The sequence below is a fragment of the Bos taurus genome, chromosome 16 (genome assembly GCF_002263795.3).
Source record: "Bos taurus isolate L1 Dominette 01449 registration number 42190680 breed Hereford chromosome 16, ARS-UCD2.0, whole genome shotgun sequence".
Taxonomy (NCBI): domain Eukaryota; kingdom Metazoa; phylum Chordata; class Mammalia; order Artiodactyla; family Bovidae; genus Bos; species Bos taurus.
In genome coordinates this window covers 19,336,109-19,362,307 of record NC_037343.1, presented here as the reverse complement: position 1 = coordinate 19,362,307, position 26,199 = coordinate 19,336,109, and the positions used below count along the sequence as shown (strand labels likewise).

General features: G+C 38.2%; 1 protein-coding gene and 1 non-coding gene across 2 annotated transcripts in view; both read left to right on the top strand.

Annotated features, from left to right (window-relative positions):
• The window catches only part of USH2A (usherin), a 923,574-nt gene that overhangs the window by 453,599 nt on the left and 443,776 nt on the right, over positions 1-26,199 (top strand). The window lies entirely within an intron of this gene.
• TRNAC-ACA (transfer RNA cysteine (anticodon ACA)) lies at positions 11,499-11,570 on the top strand. The gene has a single exon. It is a non-coding gene; the product is annotated as a tRNA-Cys (tRNA).

The following is a 26,199-nucleotide window of genomic DNA, read 5'->3' as shown; positions in this document are numbered from 1 at the left end:
GTGAAAAAGTTGGCTTAAAGCTCAACATTCAGAAAACTAAGATCATGGCATCTGGTCCCATCACTTCATGGCAAATAGATGGGGAAACAGTGGAAAGAGTGACAGACTTTATTTGGGGGCTGAAAAATCACTGCAGATGGTGACTGCAGCCATGAAATTAAAAGACACTTGCTACTTGGACGAAAAGTTATAACCTATCTAGACAGCACATTAAAAAGCAGAGACATTACTTTGTCAACAAAGGTCTGTCTAGTCAAAGCTATGGTTTTTCCAGTAGTCATGTATGGATGTGAGAGTTGGACTATAAAGAAAGCTGAGTGCCAAAGAATTGATGCTTTTGAACTGTGTTGTTGGAGAAGACTCCTGAGAGTCCCTTGGACAGCAAGGAGATCCAACCAGTCCATCCTAAAGGAAATCAGTCCTGAATATTCACTGGAAGGACTGATGCTGAAGCTGAAACTCCAATACTTTGGCCACCTGATGTGAAGAACTGACTCATTGGAAAAGACCCTGATGCTGGGAAAGATTGAAGGTGGGAGGAGAAGGGGACAACAGAGGATGAGATGGTTGACGGCATCATCGACTTGATGGACATGAGTTTGAATAATTCTGGGAGTTGGTGATGGAAAGGGAAGCCTGGCGTGCTGCAGTCCATGGGGCTTACAGATAGTTGGACATGACTGAGCGACTGAACTGAACTGATATAACAGTAATAGAACTAATCAAAACTTTACTTTTGAAGTAGTCAAAAAGGAAAAAAAAATAAGAAAACCAAAGCAAAACATAGTAGATAGTATCCCAAACATCTTGAAGATTTTACATTTTATTATGACATTTTTTTCAAAGTTACTGATTTTTCTAGCCATATGCAAACATACCTACTACTGTAGTGTAATATAGCATAATGCAACATAGTATAAATTAAAAGCCTAATGAACATCATAGAAGACTACTTAAATAAGTTATGGCTGACAACTGACATGTACACTGTTTTACTGTGATTACATAGTCATTTAATAGAATGAGCAGAGCTTTACCAGTATGGTAGCTTCTTCAAAGTGTATTGTAAGTACTCATGCCTAAAAACATATCTATACAGCACCAACATTTGTATATTTGATTATTTTATTTAGACTACCTCTGGGGGTATACAAAAATGTGTACTAATTGCTAAGCTCCTGGAAGGGAACTGGATAATTGATAAATAAGATGTATATATGAATGGACAACATTGATAATTAAGTATAATATAAAGATGAAATGATAAATTATAAAATATAAAGAGAAAAATGATAGATTATAAATACTAATGAAAATTTGGAAAATAATACAAGAGAAAAATTGCCCACAATTTCACCTACCAGAGACAATTACTAATTATATTTTGTCTTATACATTTATTATTTTCTAATCTTGTTTTGTTAGTGTACATATACACTCATATCTCTGGGTCAGACTCTTTTACAGTCTTTTACCACTTTATAATACATGGTGATCATAGTACCAAATTGTTAAGTTCTTTTCAAAAATTGTGCTTTCAGTGACTGCACAGTATTTTTAAATATTTCACAATTTATTTAAGTTAATCATTACAATATATGAATTATTTCTAATTTTCTCTGTTATAATGAGTATTGTAATGCCAACATCCCTTTATGTAATATTTTATATGTACATATTTCTAATTTTTAAAAATTAATTCCCCAAATGATTTTCTGTATTAAAGTTATATATTCTTCTTCCTCTTTTGTAAATATTTTTTACCATGAAGTATTCTTGCCATTTCATGGCACTATAATTCTTTTCTCTATTTTGGTTATTTGTACATTTTTTCGTATTTATGGTAGTTTTTCAAAGTCATTTTTTGCTTAAACTTGTAGTGAAATCTAGAAATACTTTCCTTCATAGCTTCTTTCTTAGACTAAAAAAAAATTAAAAACATTTTTCTCATCCCAAGAACAGATAGTTTTCCTGATATTTTTCTTGATAACTTATAATTTCAAAATATTTTCTCATGTTCTAGCTTCTATGAGCCTTTAAATTACCAAATGATATATAAACATTAAATGATTTTATTTCCATTTGACAGATGAGGAAATAGAGATTCTGAAAACCTAATTGATATGCCTGGAATCATAAAACTCGTTAATGACAAAGCTAGAACTAAAATTTTGGTGCTTTAACTTTTTGACTCCCAGATCGCAGATCTTAACTAAATTTAAAGTGAAAGAATAATGGAAAATTCCATTACATTATTAATAACATTCAGTGGTGTCAAAATATTAATACAACATTCATATCTTCATCACATTATCAATGTGTTCAACTAAATGTTCAACAACATGTCAACTAAATGTCTCTTATTCAAATGTTAGCTTTAGTTTTTAAATTTTAAAGCAAGCTACTTATGTTAAATGAGAACTTTCTAATATTCAGTACTCATAAATTAAGGAGATAAATGTAGAAAATATAGGTCTGCAGAATGTACTATTGATGGGAAAGAGCCCTTTCTTTAAAGTCAGTAATGAAAAGTTACCCAACATGAACTGGAATTTTTATGACTGTTGGATAACCTCATATCATCCCTATTTCAATTAGCTATGGACCTGAAAGGATAACATATCCTTTTAATCCACTCAACAGAAATGGTAGTTTGCTAGAGTTTCTGTGACAAAATATCAGACCAGTGGCTTAAGTAGCAGGAATTTATTTTCTCACAGTCCTTCCTGCTAGAAGTCCAAGATCAAGGTGTCAGCAGGTTTGGTTTCTCCTGAGGCCTCTCTTCTTGGCTTGCAGATGGCCGCCTTCTGGCCCTGTCCTCACATGTCTTTCTTCTCTGCACATGTATCCCTGGTGTCTTTGTGTCCAACCTTCCTCTTCTTACAAAAACACCAGATTGGATTAAGACCCATGCTAACAGCTTCATTTTATTTTTTTTTAAATTTTACTTTATTTTTAAACTTTACAATATTGTATTAGTTTTGCCAAATATCGAAATGAATCCGCCACAGGTATACATGTGTTCCCCATCCTGAACCCTCCTCCCTCCTCCCTCCCCATACCATCCCTCTGGGTCATCCCAGTGCACTAGCCCCAAGCATCCAGTATCGTGCATCGAACCTGGACTGGCGACTCGTTTCATACATGATATTATACATGTTTCAATGCTATTCTCCCAAATCTTCCCACCCTCTCCCTCTCCCACAGAGTCCATAAGACTGTTCTATACATCAGTGTCTCTTTTGCTGTCTCGTACACAGGGTTATTGTTACCACTTTTCTAAATTCCACATATATGCGTTAGTATACTGTATTGGTACTTTTCTTTCTGGCTTACTTCACTCTGTATAATAGGCTCCAGTTTCACCCACCTCATTAGAACTGATTCAAATGTATTCTTTTTAATGGCTGAGTAATACTCCATTGTGTATGTGTACCACAGCTTTCTTATCCATTCATCTGCTTATGAACATCTAGGTTGCTTCCATGTCCTGGCTATTATAAACAGTGCTAACAGCTTCATTTTAATGTAATCACCTTTTTAAAGACTCGATATCCAAGTATAGTCACATTCTGAGCTACTGGGTTTAGAGAGTCAATGTATGAATTTTGGCAGGGATATCATTCAGCCCATAACAGTAGGTATGCATGCATACTAAGTAACTTCAGTTGTGTAGGACTCTTCGCAGTCCCATGGACTGTAGCCCACTAGGCTCCTTTGTCCATGGGATTATCCAGACAAGAATACTGGAGTGGGTTGCCATGCCCTCCTCCAAGGGATCTGGATCAAATCCACCTCTCATGTCTCCTGCATTGGCAAGTAGGTTCTTTTCCACAAGCACCACTTGGGAAGCCTGGCAGTAGGTATACTATGAGATGATAGAAGATAACTGCACACCAAGGTAATGAAAATTCAATAAATATTTATTCCTCCCTTCTCCCTCCCTCCCTTCTTTCCTTCCTTCCTTCTTTCCTGTTTTTGGGAAGTAAAACCTAAAAGAATATTAGAATAAAATATTTTTTAAAATGCTTATTTGTGGTTCTTTTACATTCATCCACTTATTCAGTCAGTCATCCATTCATGAAAGAGGCTCAGATAATATTATAGTGTTTGACTAAAGAGTGGCATGGTGCATGTTCAGTTCAGTTCAGTCGCTCAGTTGTGTCTGACTGTTTGCAACCCCATGGACTGCAGCACGCCAGGCCTCCCTGTCCATCACCAGCTCCCGGAGTTTACGCAAACTCATGTCCATTGAGTCAGTGATGCCATCCAACCATCTCATCCTCTGTCGTCCCCTTCTCCTCCCGCCTTCAATCTTTCCCAGCATCAGGGTCTTTTCCAATGAGTCAGTTCTTCACATCAGGTGGCCAAAGTATTGGAGTTTCAGCTTCAGCATCAGTCCTTCCAATGAATATTCAGGACTGATTTCCTTTAGGATGGACTGGTTGGATCTCCTTGCAGTCCAAGAGACTCTCAAAGTCTTCTCCAACACCATAGTTCAAAAGCATCAATTCTTCGGCACTCAGCTTTCTTTATAGTCCAACTCTCACATCCATACATGACTACTGGATAAACCATAGCTTTAACTAGACGGACCTTTGCTGGCTAAATAATGTCTCTGCTTTTTAGTATGCTGTCTAGGTTGGTCATAACTTTTCTTCCAAGTTGCAAGCATCTTTTAATTTTCATGGCTCAAGTCACCATCTGCAGTGATTTTGAAACCCCCCAAAATAAAATCTGTCACTGTTTCCATTGTTTCTCCATCTATTTGCCATGAAGTGATGGAACCAGATGCCATGATCTTAGTTTTCCTAATGTTGAGTGCATGTAGACATATGACTTACAATTTTCCTCTCTGGGCTCCCATTTCTCATGTCATTTAGCTTGAGTGAGTGAGTGAAGTCGCTAAGTCATGTCTGACTCTTTGCGACCCCATGGACCATAGCCTACAAGGCTCCTCTGTCCATGGAATTTTCCAGACAAGAATACTGGAGTGGGTTGCCATTTCCTTCTCCAGGGGATCTTCTCAACCCAGGGATCGAATCCAGGTCTCCCGCATTGCAGGCAGATGCTTTACCGTCATTCAGCTTACTCTCCTGGAAATTTTGATTGACTTAGTCATCTTTATCACTAGACTGTGAGGCCCTGAGGGCAGGATCTGTATCTTTCATGTTCTATCTATCCTGAAGACATGGGAGGCTCAGTATTCTTGCCTGGAGAATCTCAATGGAGAGAAGAGCATGGTGGGCTACAGCCCAGGGGGTCACAAAGAGTCAGACACGACTGAGCAACTAAGCACACACACACATATCATAAAGGAATAATAAAGATTTTTTTCAGAATGAATAAATCAATTTTTTAATTTATGTGAAAACTAGATATTGTTATGTGGATGATTTGTCAGGATGCCAGACTGGTATTCATTCGAAGGGATGTTCAGAGACAGAGTAACTTGAGACTGAGTCAGACAAGTTGGTTGGTATTAAAGAAATGAGAAATGACACGTGACCTCAGTGCTTGACATCCACTGGGAAAATATTTGCTTCTTATTTTTCAGATCACACAGCTATACAGACTGTGCGAGTCTCATAAGCATACAATTTGTGGAAAACCCCTGAGAGGTACCATCCCATAGCTATAAATATGACTCATTTGATTATATTAAAGGATGTAAAAATTGATCAGTCGTTTAGAACTTTTAAAGTAGTTATGCAGTTTAATCCCATATAATCACAAGCAAAAGACTGATACATATTTTAAACGTAAAACTGTGGTTTTTACTATAAGTGGCAGATTTCAGTTGAGTTTTAGTAAATGACCCATGACTTAGACAAAATCATCCTCCCGTTTTCATGTTTACTATACTACCCAGTTGCATTCAAATCTAGAACGGTAGAAAAAGAGTTCAAGTAAAAAAAAAAGCAAAAGCACCAAATTCCACTAGAGCTTAAGGAAGTTAGCCTCATATATCCCAACTTTTAAAGATTATTTTGCAAAGATGATACTCCTATACTGGCCTCTACTTTTTTTACACCCTATTGTAGAAATGTATACAAGTTCAATAACTTCTAGGGATATACTACAAAATATGCAAATATTTGAATATCTACTTCATGTAGAGAGGTTAGAAAGTCACTTTCTGCCCGTTGTGTAGCTCTATTATGCAAAAATCAAGATGATGCTGGTCATAAATTCTATTAGGTTGGAACTTGGGGTGTTGAAAAGACTATATAGATAATTTTAAGAGATTTCCCTTGCAGCTGAATCACTGCTCTAAAGTTAAGCTTGGTTTTTAAAATATAAATCAAATAAATGTTTTCCATAAAGCAACACACTTTTAGTGTAAACTGAGCTCCCACAAACTTTTGAGTACACATTTCTCATTCAGCATCTATCAGATTCTTCCTCTGAAAAATCATTTTATAAAAACTGAAGTTTGGCTTTCATATCTTTTCAACTATTTTGTTTTAATGATGGTGGTATTCTGATCTATCGTGGTAAAGAAATAGGCTATTTTAAACTATGTGCTGTAAATAAAGTTAGTTTATAGATACTAACATTAAACAGTAATCAAGGTATTTAGGAATATTTTACAGTGTGATTAAGGAAATAGAAATCTTGTAAAATTACTACCATGGAAAATCTGAGAAAAGTTCATTACAATTTTAGTAATAGTGAAGCTATTCACCAAATGTAAAGAGACAGATGATGGCTCTAAGACAAATTAAACAGGTACATATAGTTGATCTTTTCCCCTTTGTCAGATGGGTATCGTAGCATGAATAAACAAATACTTGCATTTATATTTCATCAATATTCTCATAATTTATTTTTAGATGTGATTTACTGTATAATATGATGAAAAATTAAGAACCTGAAAATGTCAGCATTTGGGGGACAGTAGTAAAATATTCTACAGTAAAATATTAACACTAATACATTATCTTCAATTTTGTGTCTATAAGTGTTTTGGTGCTAATATCCTCATTGTAATTTGGTCTTAATCAGTGGAATTTTAGTTATTCACTAAATTAGTTCCTCTTATAACTATCTGTCTTCATTGCAAGAGATGCACAGTCATTTGTAATTTTGCACAAATATTCTTCTCAAATCACTTACCATTTTATATTGTAGTTTATTGAAGTAATAAAAATTAAAGTGGTTTGGAATCGTGGGTATGCAATAAATCTCTACACCATAAAAAGCATAGCATCTTTGAAGTTTGGAAAACATAACCCAAAGTGATGTCTAGTTCAAAAGGGATATCTGAAAATATCTTGTACACATCTTATGTGCTGAATCTCAGCATAGAAAACACGTATTAGATGCCCATAGCAGATGATGCCTGACAAATATTTGTGGAGTGAATAGAGAAATAAATGCCAACAAAAAGCTATTTCTGAATGTGTGTATTGTCATATAAATATACTTCCTTTCCCTAAATGGACTATATGCTTTAGATTTAGTTGAAATTTTTTATCTGACCTTTAGATAATTATAGGATAACTATTTTTAAAGTATGTTATTTGCTGTATTTGTGATCCTTAATTCTTGGGAGTACATCTAAATTAAAATAATCCATTAGCCTCTGCTGTTTAAAATTGTTATATCTTACCTGTGTAATGCATTCTTCTTTATAAAATGCTCTTATGGCTGTTTGTCTTATTTTATCTTCACATTAATTGTAAGTAGAGATGTTACAAATAATATAGTGATGCCTAACACTTCAGTGATTCACTCACGTTTACACAAATCAAGACAGAAAACTCAAACCCAAGTCTTTGCTGATTCCTTTTCTATTTTTTCATATTTTCGTGCACTGGAACACAATCCAGTAGTATAGCAAGGTTTGCCTCCTTGCTTCTGTAGTGGGTCTTGCTGCTGCTGCTGCTAAGTCGCTTCAGTTGTGTCCGACTCTGTGCGACCCCATAGACGGCAGCCCACCAGGCTCCCTCGTCTCTGGGATTCTCCAGGCAAGAACACTGGAGTGGGTTGCCATTTCCTTCTCCAATGCATGAAAGTGAAAAGTCAAAGTGAAGTTGCTCAGTCGTGTCCGACTCTTCGCGACACCATGGCCTGCAGCCTACCAGGCTCCTCCATCCATGGGATTTTCCAGGCAAGAGTACTGGAGTGGGGTGCCATAAATTTACCCCCAAAATGTAAATAACTGGTTGTTTGGGGAAAAAAGCCTTAGGAAAATGCAAATCACTATGCATATAATGGCATGAGTTCAGTTCAGTTCAGTCACTCAGTCGTGTCCGACCCCATGAATTGCAGCACACCAGGCCTCCCTGTCCATCACCAGCTCCAAGAGTTCACCCAGACTCACGTCTGTCAAGTCAGTGATGCCATCCAGCCATCTCATCCTCTGTCATCTCCTTTTCCTCCTGCCCCCAATCCCTCCCAGAATCAGTCTTTTCCAATGAGTCAACTCTTCGCATGAGGTGGCCAAAGTATTGGAGTTTCAGCTTTAGCATCATTCCTTCCAAAGAAATCCCAGGACTGATCTCCTTTAGAATGGACTGGTTGGCTCTCCTTGCAGTCCAAGGGACTCTCAAGAGTCTTCAACACCACAATTCAAAAGCATCAATTCTGCAGCGCTCAGCTTTCTTCACAGTCCAACTCTCACATCCATTCGTGACCACTGGAAAAACCATAGCCTTGACTAGATGGACCTTTGTTGGCAAAGTAATGTCTCTGCTTTTCAATATGCTATCTACGTTGGTCATAACTTTCCTTCCAAGGAGTAAGCATCTTTTAATTTCATGGCTCAAGTCACCATCTGCAGTGATTTTGGAGCCCAAAAAAGTAAAGTCTGACACTGTTTCCACTGTTTCCCCATCTATTTCCCATGAAGTGATGGGACCAGATGCCATGATCTTCGTTTTCTGAATATTGAGTTTTAAGCCAACTTTTCACTCTCCTCTCTCACCTTCATCAAGAGGCTTTTTAGTTCCTCTTCACTTTCTGCCATAAGGGTGGTGTCATCTGCATATCTGAGGTTATTGATATTTCTCCCAGCAATCTTGATTCCAGCTTGTGCTTCTTCCAGCCCAGCGTTTCTCATAGTCATGTTTATTAACATTATTTGTAATTAACAAACAAATGCTATTCTATTGTCAGATATTTTTAAATGATTTACATATAAATGCAATACTAATGTTTGTTTTTGCTATATTACATATAGCCAAGCCATCCTAGATTCAGATATATTGCCTCATATATATATCATTATACCATATTTTCTTACTTTTGTAAAACATAGTTAATATGTGTTTCTGTATCTTATCTTTTTATCTTTTATATGTTTCTCTATCTTATCTTTTTATCTTATTACTCAAATAAGGCTGTGTTATTTTCTCTCAACTTCAGTGACCATGTCCTAATCTGTCTTATTTTTGTTTTCTTTGTTTTAGTTTCATTTGGCTTTTCATTTGTTTTGAGCAGTCTTTGAGAGGAAAAGGGCAGAAGGTTGTTTTGGGGTTATATGTTATTGTTCAGTGGCTAAGTCATGTCTGACTCTTTGGGAGCCCATGGATTGCAGCATTCCATGTTTCCCTGTCCTTCACTATCTCCCGGAGTTGGCTCAAATTCATGTTCATTGAATTGGTGATGCTATCTAACCATCTCATCCTCTGCCACCCTCTTCTCCTTTTGCCTTCCATCTTTACCAGCATGGGGGTCTTTTCCAGTGAGTCAGCTCTTCACATCAGGTGGCCAAAGTATTAGAGCTTCAGCTTGAGGTTATATGAAAAAAAGGAAAGAGAACCAATTTTCCTCTTTTATCACCTGTAAATTGTACCTGTTTTCACTTTCATCTCCTGAATCTACACTCTGATGACACTGTCCATCTAAGAAACATACAGAGTCCCAAAGCACCAGGTGTGACACTGTGAGCCCTCATTGATTATACTCTAAAGGTGATATAGATTAATGGATGGCTGGGTGGATGAATGGATACATAGGTAGATAGGTAGATTTAGTTCAGATTTACTTCAGATCTCAGTAATCTGAATATACAAGTAATTCTTAATTCTAAGACTCATATTTCATTTTTTCATTGCCTCCACCTCTACTAGGTGATCTTTGCCCCCTGCAAACTAATCCATTCATGTATCTGTGGAGCCATATGGGTTTTCTCACATGGACTTAGGATCAAGCCTGACATCAGTTGGCCAAGTGCCACAGTAACTGTACTAGGCATGTCCATGGCCCTGATCTAGATAAACATCACCATACCTGGGCATCAGAGGTGCTACTCTTCCACTGACACTCCACCAGGTACTGCATCTACTCCCAGGTGAAGTAGTTGCCCACCGGGGGCCACCTTAGATTCCCCCAGGAACGAGTGGGCACTAAGATTACTCTTCCAGGTAGGGTTGTCCCACATGGATCCTATACTCTCTATCATTGTACTTTGCTGATATTCCTCTTCCTCTTGGTATCAGTGGTGGTGAAAGAATGGCTTTATTCCTTGCATCACTCTTTTTTTTTTTCCAATAATGTAAGTTCTGATTTATTTTTTTTAAGGTTTGTATTTTTTTAAATTTATTTTAATTGGAGGCTAATTACTTTACAATATTGTAGTGGTTTTGCCATACATTGACATGAATCAGCTATGGGTGTACATGTGTTCCCATCCTGAATACCCCTCCCACCACCCTCTCCATCCCATCCCTCTGGGTCAATGAGTCCTCAAGGAATGCTGAATGCATTCCAGTATCTTAAAAAGTTTAGCAAGACAAGTCTAAGTAAACAAACATAAGGCTCTTTTGAAAATAATCTCTCTCTTCTGAGAACCAAAGCATGCCAGCTTCTTCAGTGGTGAATTCTTAAAAATGTTTCCCAGTTTTCAACACAGACTCCTGTTGGACCATCTCATGAATTGTTCAGAATACTCAGACATATCTGAATCCATAGTACACACAAATTTGTTCCCTCTTTCTATGATTTCCAAACCTACCCCTAGTGCCAAGAATACTGCTATCCATTTCTGACACAGAGTGCTGGTTACCCACCCTGCTGGATAGATCCAAAGAAATATATATGTATCTTACAGTCCAGTTGGGACCCTTCTGTACTGAAGTTAGAAAAACAGAGAATGAGGAAAGGAGAGAATAGTGAGGGCAGAAAAGAGAGTGAGGTGGAAAAATTTATCCTAAGAATTTGGCTCAGGTGATTGTGGGAAAGTCTGAAATTTGTAGGACAGGTCAGCAGGCAAGAGACCCAAGGAAGATTTGATGTTGCTGCCTTGAGTTTAAAATCCACAGGGCACAGCAACAGGCTGGAAACTCAGGTCGAATTTTTATGATATAGTTTACAGACATAATTCCCTATTATTTGGGAAACCTCAGTCTTTGCTCTTAAGACCTTTAACTGATTGGATGAGACTCACCTACATTGTGGAGAGTAATCTGCTTTATTTAAAGTCAACTGATTATAAATGTTAATCCCATTTAAAATATACCTTCACAGTAACATTTAAACTAACCTTGACTTCCCTAGTGGCTCAGATGGTAAAGCATCTGCCTACAATGCAGAAGACCCAGGTTCAATCCCTGGTTTGGGAAGATCCCCTGGAGAAGGAAATGGCAACCCACTCCAGTATTCTTGCCTGGAAAATCCCATGGACAGAAGAGCCTGGTAGGCTACAGTCCATGGGGTTGCAAAGAGTTGGACATGACTGAGCAACTTTCTTTCTTTTCTTTGCTTCCCTGGTGGCTCAGAGGTTAAAGCATCTGCCTCCAATGCGATAGACTCGGGTTCGATCCCTGGGTTCGATCCCTGGGTTGGGAAGATCCCTTGGAGAAGGAAATGGCAGCCCACTCCAGTGCTTTTTCCTGGAGAATCCCATGGACGGAGGAGCCTGGTGGGCTACAGTCCACGGGGTCGCAAAGAGTTGGACACGACTGAGTGACTTCACTTTCACTTGACCTAAAAAGTAGACAACATAGCCTACCCAACTTGACACATAAAACTAATCATCACAGGTATACTCCTTTGAAAAATCATCAGTAAAATATCAATTAATTCAGAAAAAATGTTAGACACTGTCATAGTGTCAAGTTGTAAAATAAGTGTTTTTCCTGAAGGAATGTCGACAGATTCCTCTTTGAAAATTACTGTTTTATTTCTCCATCTATTAGTGTCCTCTTTGATTTCTTTCACCAGTGTTTTATAGTTTTCTATATATAGGTCTTTAGTTTCTTTAGGTAGATATATTCCTAAGTATTTTATTCTTTCCGTTGCAGTGGTGAATGGAATTGTTTCCTTAATTTCTCTTTCAGTTTTCTCATTATTAGTGTATAGGAGTGCAAGGGATTTCTGTGTGTTGATTTTATATCCTGCAACTTTACTATAATCATTGATTATTTCTAGTAATTTTCTGGTGGAGTCTTTAGGGTTTTCTATGTAGAGGATCATGTCATCTGCAAACAGTGAGAGTTTTACTTCTTTTCCAATTTGGATTCCTTTTATTTCTTTTTCTGCTCTGATTGCTGTGGCCAAAACTTCCAAAACTATGTTGAATAGTAATGGTGAAAGTGGGCACCCTTGTCTTGTTCCTGACTTTAGAGGAAATGCTTTCAATTTTTCACCATTGAGGATAATGTTTGCTGTGGGTTTGTCATATGGAGAAATATACCATGTTCATGGATTGGAAGAATCAATATAGTGAAAATGAGTATACTACCCAAAGCAATTTATAGATTCCACGCAATCCCTATCAAGCTACCAACGGTATTCTTCACAGAGCTAGAACAAATAATTTCACAATTTGTATGGAAATACAAAAAACCTCGAATAGCCAAAGCTATCTTGAGAAAGAAGAATGGAACTGGAGGAATCAACCTGCCTGACTTCAAGCTCTATTACAAAGCCACAGTTATCAAGACAGTATGGTACTGGCACAAAGACAGAAATATTGATCAATGGAACAAAATAGAAAGCCCAGAGATAAATCCATGCACATATGGACACCTTATCTTTGACAAAGGAAGCAAGAATATACAATGGATTAAAGACAATCTCTTTAACAAGTGGTGCTGGGAAAACTGATCAACCACTTGTAAAAGAATGAAACTAGAACACTTTCTAACACCATACACAAAAATAAACTCAAAATGGATTAAAGATCTCAACGTAAGACCAGAAACTATAAAACTCCTAGAGGAGAACATAGGCAAAACACTCTCCGACATACATCACAGCAGGATCCTCTATGACCCACCTCCCAGAATATTGGAAATAAAAGCAAAAATAAACAAATGGGACCTAATTAAACTTAAAAGCTTCTGCACAGCAAAGGAAACTATTAGCAAGGTGAAAAGGCAGCCTTCAGAATGGGAGAAAATAATAGCAAATGAAGCAACGGACAAACAACTAATCTCAAAAATATACAAGCAACTCCTACAGCTCAATTCCAGAAAAATAAATGACCCAATCAAAAAAATGGGCCAAAGAACTAAATAGACATTTCTCCAAAAAAGACATACAGATGGCTAACAAACACATGAAAAGATGCTCAACATCACTCATTATCAGAGAAATGCAAATCAAAACCACTATGAGGTACCATTTCACGCCAATCAGAATGGCTGTGATCCATAAATCTACAAGCAATAAATGCTGGAGAGGATGTGGAGAAAAGGGAACTCTCTTACACTGTTGGTGGGAATGCAAACTAGTACAGCCACTATGGAGAACAGTGTGGAGATTCCTTAAAAGACTGGAAATAGAACTGCCTTATGATCCAGCAATCCCACTGCTGGGCATACACACTGAGGAAACCAGAAGGGAAAGAGACACGTGTACCCCAATGTTCATCACAGCACTGTTTATAATAGCCAGGACATGGAAGCAACCTAGATGCCCATCAGCAGATGAATGGATAAGAAAGCAGTGGTACATATACACAATGGAGTATTACTCGCCATTAAAAAGAATACATTTGAATCAGTTCTAATGAGATGGATGAAACTGGAACCTATTATACAGAGTGAAGTAAGCCAGAAAGAAAAACACCAATACAGTATACTAACGCATATATATGGAATTTAGAAAGATGGTAACAATAACCCTGTGTACAAGACAGCAAAAGAGACACTGATGTATAGATCAGTCTTATGGACTCTGTGGGAGAGGGAGAGGGTGGGGAAATTTGGGAGAATGGCATTGAAACATGTATAATATCATGTATGAAACGAGTCGCCAGTCCAGGTTCGATGCAGGATACTGGATGCTTGGGGCTGGTGCACTGGGACGACCCAGAGGGATGGTATGGGGAGGGAGGAGGGAGGAGGGTTCAGGATGGGGAACACAGGTATACCTGTGGCGGACTCATTTTGATATTTGGCAAAACTAATACAATATGTAAAGTTTAAAAATAAAATAAAATTAAAAAAAATAAATAAAATAGCTCAACTGGAAAAAAAAAAAAACTTATGCAATGTGTAAAATAGATAGCTAGTGAGGAATTGCTATATAGCACAGGGAGCTCAGCTCTGTACTCTGTGATAACCTAGAGGGGTGGGATGGGGATGAGGGAGAGGTTCAAGAGGGAAAGGATATATGTATACCTTTTGGTGATTCACATTGTTGTATGGCAGAAACCAACACAACACTGTGAAACGATTATCCTCCAAATAAAAATAAATTTTTAAAAAACTTATGAAAAAAAAAAAAGAAAATTACTGTTTTAAAGAGAAAAACCTGTCATTCTATGGAAATGACTCAAGGATAGACGATTTGGTAGAAGTCTTACAAGGGACCAATCTACTTCTTGTTGTGACATCGAAGACTTCTTCAACTTCTAAAAATGCAGAGGTTGCTTATGATACATTGCATTTTTACAAGTTGATATAGAAGCATAATTTTTAAAAGATATTTACACTCTAACATTACAGTTTACATGCTGGGAACCTATTGTGGTTATTTTACATATTCTCTCCTTATATTCAGGACAGTTTGCTTATCATTTCATTCCAAATTAAATTGCAAGAGCATTTTATGGAGAATGAAACAGATGATTCTCTCCAAGCTGCTATAATGTTCAGAGCAAATATCTAAGAAGTAAAAACTTTTATCACAATATTCTGGATGTTTAAAACTTATTTCTAAGTTTTCTTAGAAAAATAGGCATTCAGTAGTGTTTAACCTTTCACAGCATCAAACTCTAACTTCTTTTTTTACAGATGAAGAAACCAAGAGCCAGTGAGGGCAGGTGTTTTCCCCAAATCCATGTAGACTAAGGGCTGTGCCAGAACTAGACAAGGATTTCCCAATGCCTGGCTCCATTATGTGTGGGTCCTTTGCATCATCACTACAGAGTTATCAACCAGGAATCCAGTGGTCTTTCCAAAAACGCCCCAAACTGTCTTAGCTTTATTTTCTTTACTTTTTCTGTATGTCCTGCACCTGAGCTAAACTGAAACTTCTTGACCTAAGTCTAAACATTTTTAACCAAGCTTGTGCTGAATTATTCTACAACAATACCCTTTGCCAACTCTTCCCATGCAGAATGTCTGCTCCCTCTGACTCTACTGCTTTAAAACCTGTCTAAATGCTGTCTCCTTTTTGATAGATGGATATACTTACAGATTTATCTCAAAATTTCACAGATTTCATCAATCTGCATATACATATGAGTCTCAGTTCTAATACTCATATTTCACTTATTTACTGCCCTCACTTCAAGTAGGTGATCTCTGCCTCCTGCAAACTAATCCACATGAGTAGCAACCATCCTTCTAAGACTGAGGGAAAATGCCCCAGATTTGTAGGAAAAATTTAGCTAAGTTATATGATTGAAGTTTCTCAGATAATATTCCTGTAATGTTATCTCAGGTCTTTCTCTTTGGTTTGTGAGATAAAAGCGTTTATGAAAATTGAAAGCTGGATACTGATTTCCTAATTCTATTTCTTACTGTCCAGAGGCAAAGTAGAAGAATGGGTGGGATGTTAGTGTGTGTGTGTGTGTGTGTGTGTGTGTGCATGTGTGTAAGGTTATGTTATTATAAAAGTAACCAAGAAAAATAACTCTGGGCTAAACATACCATAATTTATTACAAATTAAGTGGTAGAGAGACTCAGAAAGCCAGACTCAAGACTGCGGGCTAAGAATGCTGTCAGCCTAAGGAGTTTAGTATGGAAGACTTTTGCTCTAACCAGCCAGTGAGAGAAGGCGAAATTAGGAAGCATCATCCCTCATTATCACAGACAAACTAGTGACTGACAACTCACAGCAGGTAGGGCTCCCCCACCACATGCCATCTGCTGCTATCCTGAGGGAGGGATTAGGCTTTCCTCTCCTTATTTCCAGTTATCCTATTGCAATGAAGTTTTCACTTTTCCACCATCAGAAGTGTCCAAATATTAGGAGTCATACGGGGGTTCCTATAAGATGCATCCTTCTTCTCCAATAGTATGTAATACTGTGAATACTTACATCTGGGATAAAGATGCTCACAAAGGAAATTTGCTAAAAGGGCAAGTAAATAGAATGTAGACCATACATCTGTTGGGGAGAAATAGGAGATTCTCCATGAATAGTATACACTTTGAATAAGGATTTGATGAAAGTGAAAGATATGAATTTCTCTGATAAAGTGGGAAATATTGTAAGCACTAATAGAAAATTTGTGGAGTTCAGTAATGTAGTTTGGGTGCGGTTTTATATGCAAATTCTTACCTGGGCAAAATGATTCCAGCTCTGTAAATTAATTAGAAAGCACATGAATGAATGTCAGTCTTGGTTAATTGCTCATCTGGCCAAAGAACATCATGTTGCAAGTTAAGGTTTCTATGAGGAGCAGAAGAGCAGTGATGTTCAGACTAAAGAAAGCCTCTGTTTTTATTAATTATAAGGTCAGAACTGACTTTTCTGGAATCAGAAGAGAAGCACGGGTGGAGCAGGAGCTGTCCTCTGGCAGAGATGAATGCACTCTGACATACCACGTGTGTTCTGGCATAACTCATTGCTTTCCGGGTGTCTGTGGAAAATACAATACCTCCTAGGTCTGCTGCCCTAGATGGGTTCTCACTGAACCATGCCTTTTCCCTGGTTCTCAAGTTGGAATACCCAATGACAGAAGGAGATGTGGTAGCACCTACGTAGATGGTTCCCATGTTTTTCAACATCCTGATGATGATCTGTGGACAAGATGCACATAAAGGAGAGAGAAAATTCAGGAAAAATCTGTTTTTCTTTTGTGAAATACTACTAGGAATTTCTCAGAGAAAGAACCAGATGATAAAGAAGCAAAGTGAAAGTGAAAGTCGCTCAGTCGGGTCCGACTCTTTGTGACCCCATGGACTGCAGCTTGCCAGGCTCCTCTGTCCATGGACTTCTCCAGGCAAGAATAGTAGAGTGGGTTGCCATTCCATTCTCCAGGGGATCTTCCTGACCCACAGATCGAACCTGGTCTCCCGTATTTCAGGCAGATTTTTTACCGTCTGAGCTACCAGGGAAGCTCAAAAACTGCTTTTAATTTTTTGATGGGAGAAACCAATTAAAAGATAGAAATTTCTCACTTTATACTAGAAATTAAAAGAAAATATTGCTTAATTATTGCTTCATTTTGTAAACTGAGATCAATGAAATGCTGTGAACAATGGCAAGAAGTCAATCATAAAATAGCATAAAATTCATGGCCAGTATTGTAAATTAAAGCCTGCCTGACAGTATTTGGTGAGGTGTCCGTGCACTGGGATGCATTTCCTTGTATCACATCTCAGGATACTGAGATCCATTTATAAAGCATATTAGAGTGATCTGCTTTCCCCCGTCCACAACTCCCTGTGTTTGATTTTATGCAAATGATGACATCAAGGAAATGGTAAAGAAGATGTTACTAAGGGGCTCTGACAAACAGTAGCCTTATATTTTTAGGATTCTCCTACCTTCCATTTACTGACTCAGAGTTGGTACATACCTGTGATTGTTTGAATCCATTGATCCATTACGTTGCCCTTGAAGGACCTAATCACATCTGTACAGTCATACTGCCAAATCAGGCAGAGAGGAGAGAATCATCATCACATTCTTCTTTGCTTTAAAGTTTATATTGTGGCTTTGTTTATGGCTTTACTCACAAAGAATACCTTAGTCTGCATCCCTTGGAACTTTTTCACTTTTTAAATTAATTATTTTTTTAAAAATCTCCATTCCATTTGTTCCTCTTTTACACAGCTATTCTTTATTTTCCCCCACTGATGCTGCTTCCTTTTATCTTTCTCTAATTTTCCTTTCCTTGTCCTTATCGTCTCCTCCCATTTCACCAAGGATTTCCCAACCAGGTCACCTGGGCAGCTTCCTCTACCATGTATCACATTAGGTTCTACCCTTTACTCTTTCTTTTTCTTTTATGCCTCATTATTCAGAGGACCCTAATGACACTTCATCTTCTTATGGAAATACATTGAGAATAATCCACTTTGGGGTGGACAGGACAGGCATAAAAATGACTTGGAAGTCAAAAAAGCTATTTAATCAGACTGGCTTTCATTGTACCATTGAGTTGAGAGTTTTTAAATTTTCAGAACTAAAAGAAAAGCCTCAGTTCCTATGATCGCAGAGGCATAGCAATCTGATTTCCTAAACTGGACATGTGAACAAACAAATTATTTTATGGGTGGGAATTAATTTATCTTAAAAAACATTGGAGAAAATGTTAATTCTACATAATTTGTAAAATCTTGGTTGTATGATCATCATAAGCATAAATGAAGTGCCAGTTGAGCATGGAGCCTTTATAAATCTCAGTCAATATGATATCCACATACATCTCTATTTCTGTGAATATCTATATTTTTATGTTGTTTTTGGTCATTTGCTAAGTCATGTCTGACTTTTTGTGAACCCATGGACTGCAGGCTCCTCTGTCTTTCATTATCTCCCGGAGTTTGCTCACATTCATGTCCACTGAGTCAGTGATTCTAACCATCTCATCCTCTGCTTCCCCCTTCTCCTTTTGCCTTCAGTCTTTCCCAGCATCAGGGTCTTTTCCAATGAGTCAGTTCTCCTTATCAGGTGACAAAGTATCGGAGCTTCAGCATCAGTCCTTCCAGTGAATGTTCCTTTAGGATTGACTGATTTGATCTCCTTGCAGTCCAAGGGACTCTCAAGAGTCTTCTCCAGCACCACAATTGGAAAGCATCGATTCTTTGGTGCTCAGCTTTCTTTATGGTCCAGCTCTCATATCTGTATATGACTACTGGAAAAACCATAGCTTTGACTATATAGACCTTTGTTAGCAAAGTGATATCTCTGCTTTTTAAAACAATGTCTATATTTGTCATAGCTTTTATTCCAAGGAGCAAGTATCTTTTAATTTTATCACTGCAGTCACTGTCCACAGTGATTTTGGAGCTCAAGAAAATAAAATCTGTCACTATTTCCACTTTTTCCCCTTCTATTTGCCATGAAGTGATGGGACTGGGTGCCACGATCTTAGTGTTGTTTTTTTTTTCATGTTGAGTTTTAAGCTAGCTTTTTCACTCTCCTCTTCCACCCTCATCAAAAGGGTCAGGGGTAGGGAGGAGCAGAAGATAAAAGATATAAGTTAGGATGACAGCCCTATTGATCTCTGCTCCTGTGGCACAGGTAGGAAAAATGATGGGCTCAGAGGAGGGAACTATCCTGAGGACTCCCAATTTTAGATCCCACTTGGTTCCTTAGGAGGATTGGCCAAACCATAAAAGGAGGAAAAAAGAGCAATGCAATGAAGGGAGAAACAAAGTAACAAGATTGTTATTGATGAGGAGTGATAGAGTTCCAGTTCAAACTGGAAAACCTAGAATTGCAGTAGATTCTTTCAGTATATTTAGCAATTTCTCTGTCACATCTTAGAGATATGAGAAGTGTTAGAGGAAGAAGATGAGGTTTAGCCAGAGCTAGGAATTGGGAAAGCAGATACAGAAGAGGATTGGGGAGGCTGAAAAATCTAGGGACTCGGGAGTATGGCTTTGAAATGGGTGAGCAAAGATCATAGCAAGGAAAATGCAAATGTGCAAATCTCTGGAAATAAGAGACTGAACATTGTGTGATGGCAAATGAGTGTTTGTTTGGATGTGACAAGTGGACGAGGTGAGAATTTACCAGAGAGGGCAGATTTTAGATTGAGAACCTTGGAAATGGTTCCAAAGATGATTAAGTAGGGGGTATAACTATGCTGCATGTTGAATAAATGAAGCAGAAGTGAAGGGCATTACATTTGAGGAAGTTAAAGTGAAGCCAGATTCAGAGATGAGTCATTACTGAGGATGTTGAAGCTGCCAAAAAAGGGATTACGATTGAAAAGAAAATTGAGCCAATGCTGAAGTCATTGAGGAAAGGGGAAGTATGATGACATAGGAAGTGTAATAGGGCATGTGTCAACTAGGTCTTTGGCATAAAATTTCTTAAATAATGAATTGATATTGGTAAACTATGGCTGCCTTTTCTCAATATAATATATACTTAAATATTATAGAATTTGAAAATATATATAGCCAAAAATTTAACTCATCTGCATGCCCTCACTTTGAGAAAACTGCTGTTAATATTTTTTTTTTTTAATTTTCCATAATGTATTGTAGCTTTTAAAATTTATGTTGCATACTGGAGTATAGTTGATTAACAATGTTGATTTCAGGTGTATAGCAAAGTGATTCAGTTTTACATACTCCTTGGAAGGAAAGTTATGACCAACCTAGATAGCATATTGAAAAGCAGAGATATTACTTTGCCAACAAAGGTCCGTCTAGTCAAGGCTATGGTTTTTCCTATGGTCATGTATGGATGTGAGAGTTGGACTGTGAAGAAAGCTGAGCACTGAAGAATTGATGCTTTTGAACTGTGGTGTTAGAGAAGACTCTTGAAAGTCCCTTGGACTGCAAGGAGATCCAATCAGTCCATCCTAAAGGAGATCAATCCTGGGTGTTCATTGCAAGGACTGATGCTGACGCTGAAACTGCAATACTTTGACCACCTCATGTGAAGAGTTGACTCATTGGAAAAGACCCTGATGCTGGGAGGGATTGGGGGCAGGAGGAGAAAGGGATTACAAGAGGATGAGATGGCTGGATGGCATCACTGACTCCATGCACATGAGTTTGGGTGAACTCCGGGAGTTGGTGATGGACAGGGAGGCCTCAGTTCAGTTCAGTTCATTCGCTCAGTCATGTCCGACTCTTTGCAACCCCATGAATCGCAGCATGCCAGGCCTCCCTGTTCATCACCAACTCCCGGAGTTCACTGAGACTCACATCCATCGAGTCAGTGATGCCATCCAGCCATCTCATCCTCTGTCGTCCCCTTCTCCTCCTGCCCCCAATCCCTCCCAGCATCAGAGTCTTTTCCAATGAGTCAACTCTTCACATGAGGTGGCCAAAGTATTGGAGTTTCAGCTTTAGCATCATTCCTTTCAAAGAAATCCCAGGGCTGATCTCCTTCAGAATGGACTGGTTAGATCTCCTTGTAGTCCAAGGGACTCTCAAGAGTCTTCTCCAACACCACAGTTCAAAAGCATCAATTCTTCGGCACTCAGCCTTCTTCACAGTCCAACTCTCACATCCATACATGACCACAGGAAAAACCATAGCCTTGACTAGGCAGACCTTTGTTAGCAAAGTAATGTCTCTGCTTTTGAATATGAGGCCTGGTGTTCTGCAATTCATGGGGTCACAAAGAGTTGTACACGACTGAGCAACTGAACTGAACTGAACTGAACTGATACACGTATCTATTCTTTTTCAACTTCTTTTCCCATTTAGCTTATTACAGAGTATTCAGCAGAATTCCCTGTGCTATACAGTAGGACCTTCTTGGTTATCTATTTATATATATAGCAGTATGTACATGTCAATTCCAAGCTAACCACCGCCACCCCCATCCCCCTGGTAACCAGAACTTTGTTTTCTAAGTCACTGAATCTGTTTGTGTTTTGTAAACAAGTTCATCTGTATCATTTTATTGTATTCCATATATAAGCAATATCATATGATACTTGTCTTTGTCTGACTTACTTCATTTAGTATGATAATCTCTAGGCCCATCTATGTTGCAGCACATGGCATTATTTTTTTCCTTTTCATGACTGAGTAACATTCCATCTTATATATGTGCCACATCTTCCTTAATACTAGATTTTTAATGAAATATTCATGTTTGAGAATTAAGCTTTAATGTTCAAAGAAGTACAAGTCTGCCTTTTTCTTGTCTTTTGACAATGAATTGCCTTCATCTCACAGTTACATTGGTCTGACAAATTGTATTCCATAGATTCTTAGAGACTTTCATTCAGATATTACTCTGTTTCTGTGAAAAGTAGGCCATAGAATTTTCTCTGGCCTTGCCTAATTCATTTTTTCAACAAATAAAACTGCTAGTTAGAGCTCACCAATCCTGAAGACATCTTGGTGAACACAATAGAAAGCATCTTTCTGTACTCAAAGAGTTTATATCCCTCTGAGACCAATAACAAGGTGGTTTCTGTCATGTTTTGATAACTATGATAAGTAACTAAGCAAGGTGATATGACTGAGGGTACCTGGGGATGGATGGTGGTGGCCATGCAGTTAGATTATCAAGAAAGACCACTCAGAGGGAGATGAGCCTGATGGATGAGATAAAGTCAGCCAACCACAAAGAAGGAGAAAACAGGTGTTCATCAGAAGAGATGGCACCTACAAAGGCCTGGAGGTGTGAGATTGTAGTGTTGGAGGGATATGGAGGGACAGAAATGGCCAGTGTATGGAAGGCGTGAGAGGTAGGCTCTTGGCAAATCAAGAAGTATCTCATTGACCACTTGTGTATGTCATTCTATGAGAAATAGATGGTCACTGCAGGGTGGCCTGGGGAATCAAAAGATCACTGTGGACTGATGATCTTGCTTCCTTCTTCACCGAGAAAACTGAAGCAATTATAAGATAAACCCCACCCACTGCCCCCAGCATTTGTACCCACATAGTCTCCTTTCCCTCCATAACCACAGATTATCTGTTCCTGCTCCGAGTATAAACCCTCCACTTTCATTCTTGGCTGCAGTCTTTCACATATTCAAGGTCAAACCTCCAGCCCATTAAGAATTCTGCTCTCCCTGTTGGGCCATTTCTAGCAGCATACATCATTTTATCCTATTTGATTATTAAAAAAAAAAATCTTCTTTGGCCTCTACTTACCTTCCATCTATTGTTTCACCTCTCATTTTCCTTCACAGCAAAACATATTGAAAAAGTTGCTTATATTCTTATCTCTAATTCGTCTTCTCTCATCCTCTCAGGAATCCATTTGAGTCAGGCTTAGACACTCATAACTTAAACTTTTATTGCACAAATATGAATGACTGCCATAGTGCTAATTCAACTTTTAGCTCTCCTCTTATTAGACTTATCATCTTTGAAAATTTGCCTCATTTGACTTCTAGGGCATCAAATCTTCATAGCTTACTGATTTCTCTGTCTCCATGGTTGGTTTTCTGCTTCTATTCCAGACAGCTTAAGATTGACATCTCAGTATTTGGGTCCTTAAACTTTTTCCCTTTTCTACCCACATTCACTCTATTTTTGCATTCTCATCCATTTTAAATGTCATCTATATGATGATGACTTTCCAAAGTATATCTCAAGCCAGGATGTCTTGAAATTCCAAAATTTATTCAAATTGCCTAATTGACATATCCACTTGGTTGTCTAATCAACATTTCAAACTTGCCAACATGAATCTTTTAATTTGAATTATAGTTGATTTATAATGCTGTGTAAGTTTCATGTGTTCAGCACAGTGATTCAGTTAAAATATATATATATATATATGTACATGTATTATATATTTTTTCAGATTCTTTTCCCTTATAAGATATTACAAAATATTGAGTATAGATCCCTGTGCTATACAGTAGTACTTGTTGGCTATTTTAGATATAGTAGTATGTATATGTTAATCCCAAACTCCTACTTTATCCCTCCTACCTTTCCCCTTTGGTAACCATAAGTTTTTCTAGGTCTGCAAGTTTATTTCTGTTTTGTAAATAAGTTTGTTTATAGTTTTTTCTTAGATTCCATGTATGAGCAGTATCATATGACATTTGTCTTTCTCTCTGGCTTACATCAGTTAGTATGATAATTTCTAGATCCATCCCTGTTGCTGCAAATGGTATTAATTCATTCTTTTTTATGGCTGAGTAACACACACACACATCTCTTTCTCCTCCTGCCTTCAATCTTCCCCCTCCTGCCTTCAATCATCCCCAGCATCAGGGTCTTTTCCAGTGAGTCAGTTCTTTGCATCAGGTGGCCAAAGTATTGGAGTTTCAGCATCAGTCCTTCCAATGAATATTCAGGATTGATTTCCTTTAGGTTTGACTGGTTTGATCTCCTTGCTATCCAAAGGACTGTCAAGAGTCTTCTCCAACACCACAGTTCAAAAGCATCAATTCTTTGGCACTCAGTATTATGTTACTTGTTATCTTACATGTAACTGTCCAGTTTTTCTACCACCACTTATCGGGGAGACTGTCTTTTCTCCATGGTATATTCTTGCCTCCTTTGTTGGCCAGCTCCAGTGGTCCCAAGTAGCTCCTGTGTAGCAGGCCCAGCCTCTGCAACCCTAGCTTTAATTCTAGCTCATACACACACACCCAGGTCCTTGGCCTAGCCATGTGCATGGCCAGTTCCCATAGACACAGCCTACAATTCAGCTCCTGAGGCTGCAGGTCACAGGCTGTCTCCTATAGTTACAAGCCTGGCTTGTGCTAACTCTAAGCCAGCCCTCATGTCCTCAGGTTCCAGGTCAACGCTCACAATACCAGGTTCCTGGAACATCCAAGTACTGGACCGAACACTAAATATGCAGATGTGGGGCCCACCCAGTAGTCCATGTACCTGGACTGCTTATGCCCCCTGTACTCAGGATCCTTGTCAGTGCACATAGATACAGGTCCAAGGGCCATTACCATGGGCTCAAATGCCAGGCCTGTACCCGTAAAACTGGTTTCAAGACTTAACCGGTGGATAAAACCAGTCCAGGTAGTCACGGTAGTCAACTACTTCCTTGAATATACAGACACTATGATTCATAAAGATCATGATAATCAAGGAAATAAGACACCTCTAAGGAAAACCAGTGTCTATTAACTGTCTGACAAAGAGTTCAGGCTTATCCTATTAAGGAAACACACTGAACTACAAGAAAACGAAGAGAGACAACTAAATGAAGTTAGACAAACAACGCATAAACAAAATGGGAAGCTCAACAAAGAAATTAGAAATTGTTTAAAAGAACAAATAGACATCCTTGAGTCAAAGAGCATAAGGACAATGAAAAAATTCAGGAAAGAGATACAAGAACAGACTCAACCAAGCAGAAGAATTTGTGAACTAGAAGACAGGTCATTTGAAATCATCTAGTCAGAGAAGCAAAACCAATGAAAGAGAGTGAAGAAAACTTACATGAATTATGAGATGCCATTCAAAGAACCAGTTTATACATCACAGAACCCCAGAAATGGAAGAGACAGAGAAAAGAGCAAAAAACTGATCAAAAGAAACTATAGCTGAGAACTTCCCAAATCTGGGGAGAGATTTGGACATTGAAATTCATGAAGATAATAAGTCACTCCAGGTATTCAAGCCAAGATGATCTTCTCCAAGACATATAATAAAGCTGTCTAAATTCGAAGAGTGATGTTCATAAAATCCATATCTGACCATGCAACTACTCTATTCAAAACCCTCTCATAGCTTTCTAACTAGATTCTCTCAGATTAAAACTCAAAATCCGTGTAGAGACATACAACACTCATACGGTCTCCCCCTTATTGATTTTCTGATGTCATCTCTTATTTCTTTCTGCTTCATTCGCTCTGCTCCAGCCTCCCTGGCCTTCTTGCCATGTTCATAGTAGTCACGTTCCTCCTTCCAAGTCTTTGCTTAGCTTGTTCTTCTCCTGAAATAGTTCTTTGCTTAGAATCCCCACACCTGTTACTCTTATTCTTTCCAGACATTTGCTCAAGATGTCATCTTGCTGCTGTGGCCTCCGCTGACTCATGCTTTTTTTCTTTTCCTTTCAGTTTTATTGACATATAATTGACATGCAATAATTGAGTTTAAGGTGTACAGCCTTATGACTTTACTCATATATATATCAAAATGATTATGGCAGCAAACTCAGTTCACATCCCTGACTCTAGCCTTTAAAATCACTGCACACTCTTGCTTCTTTCC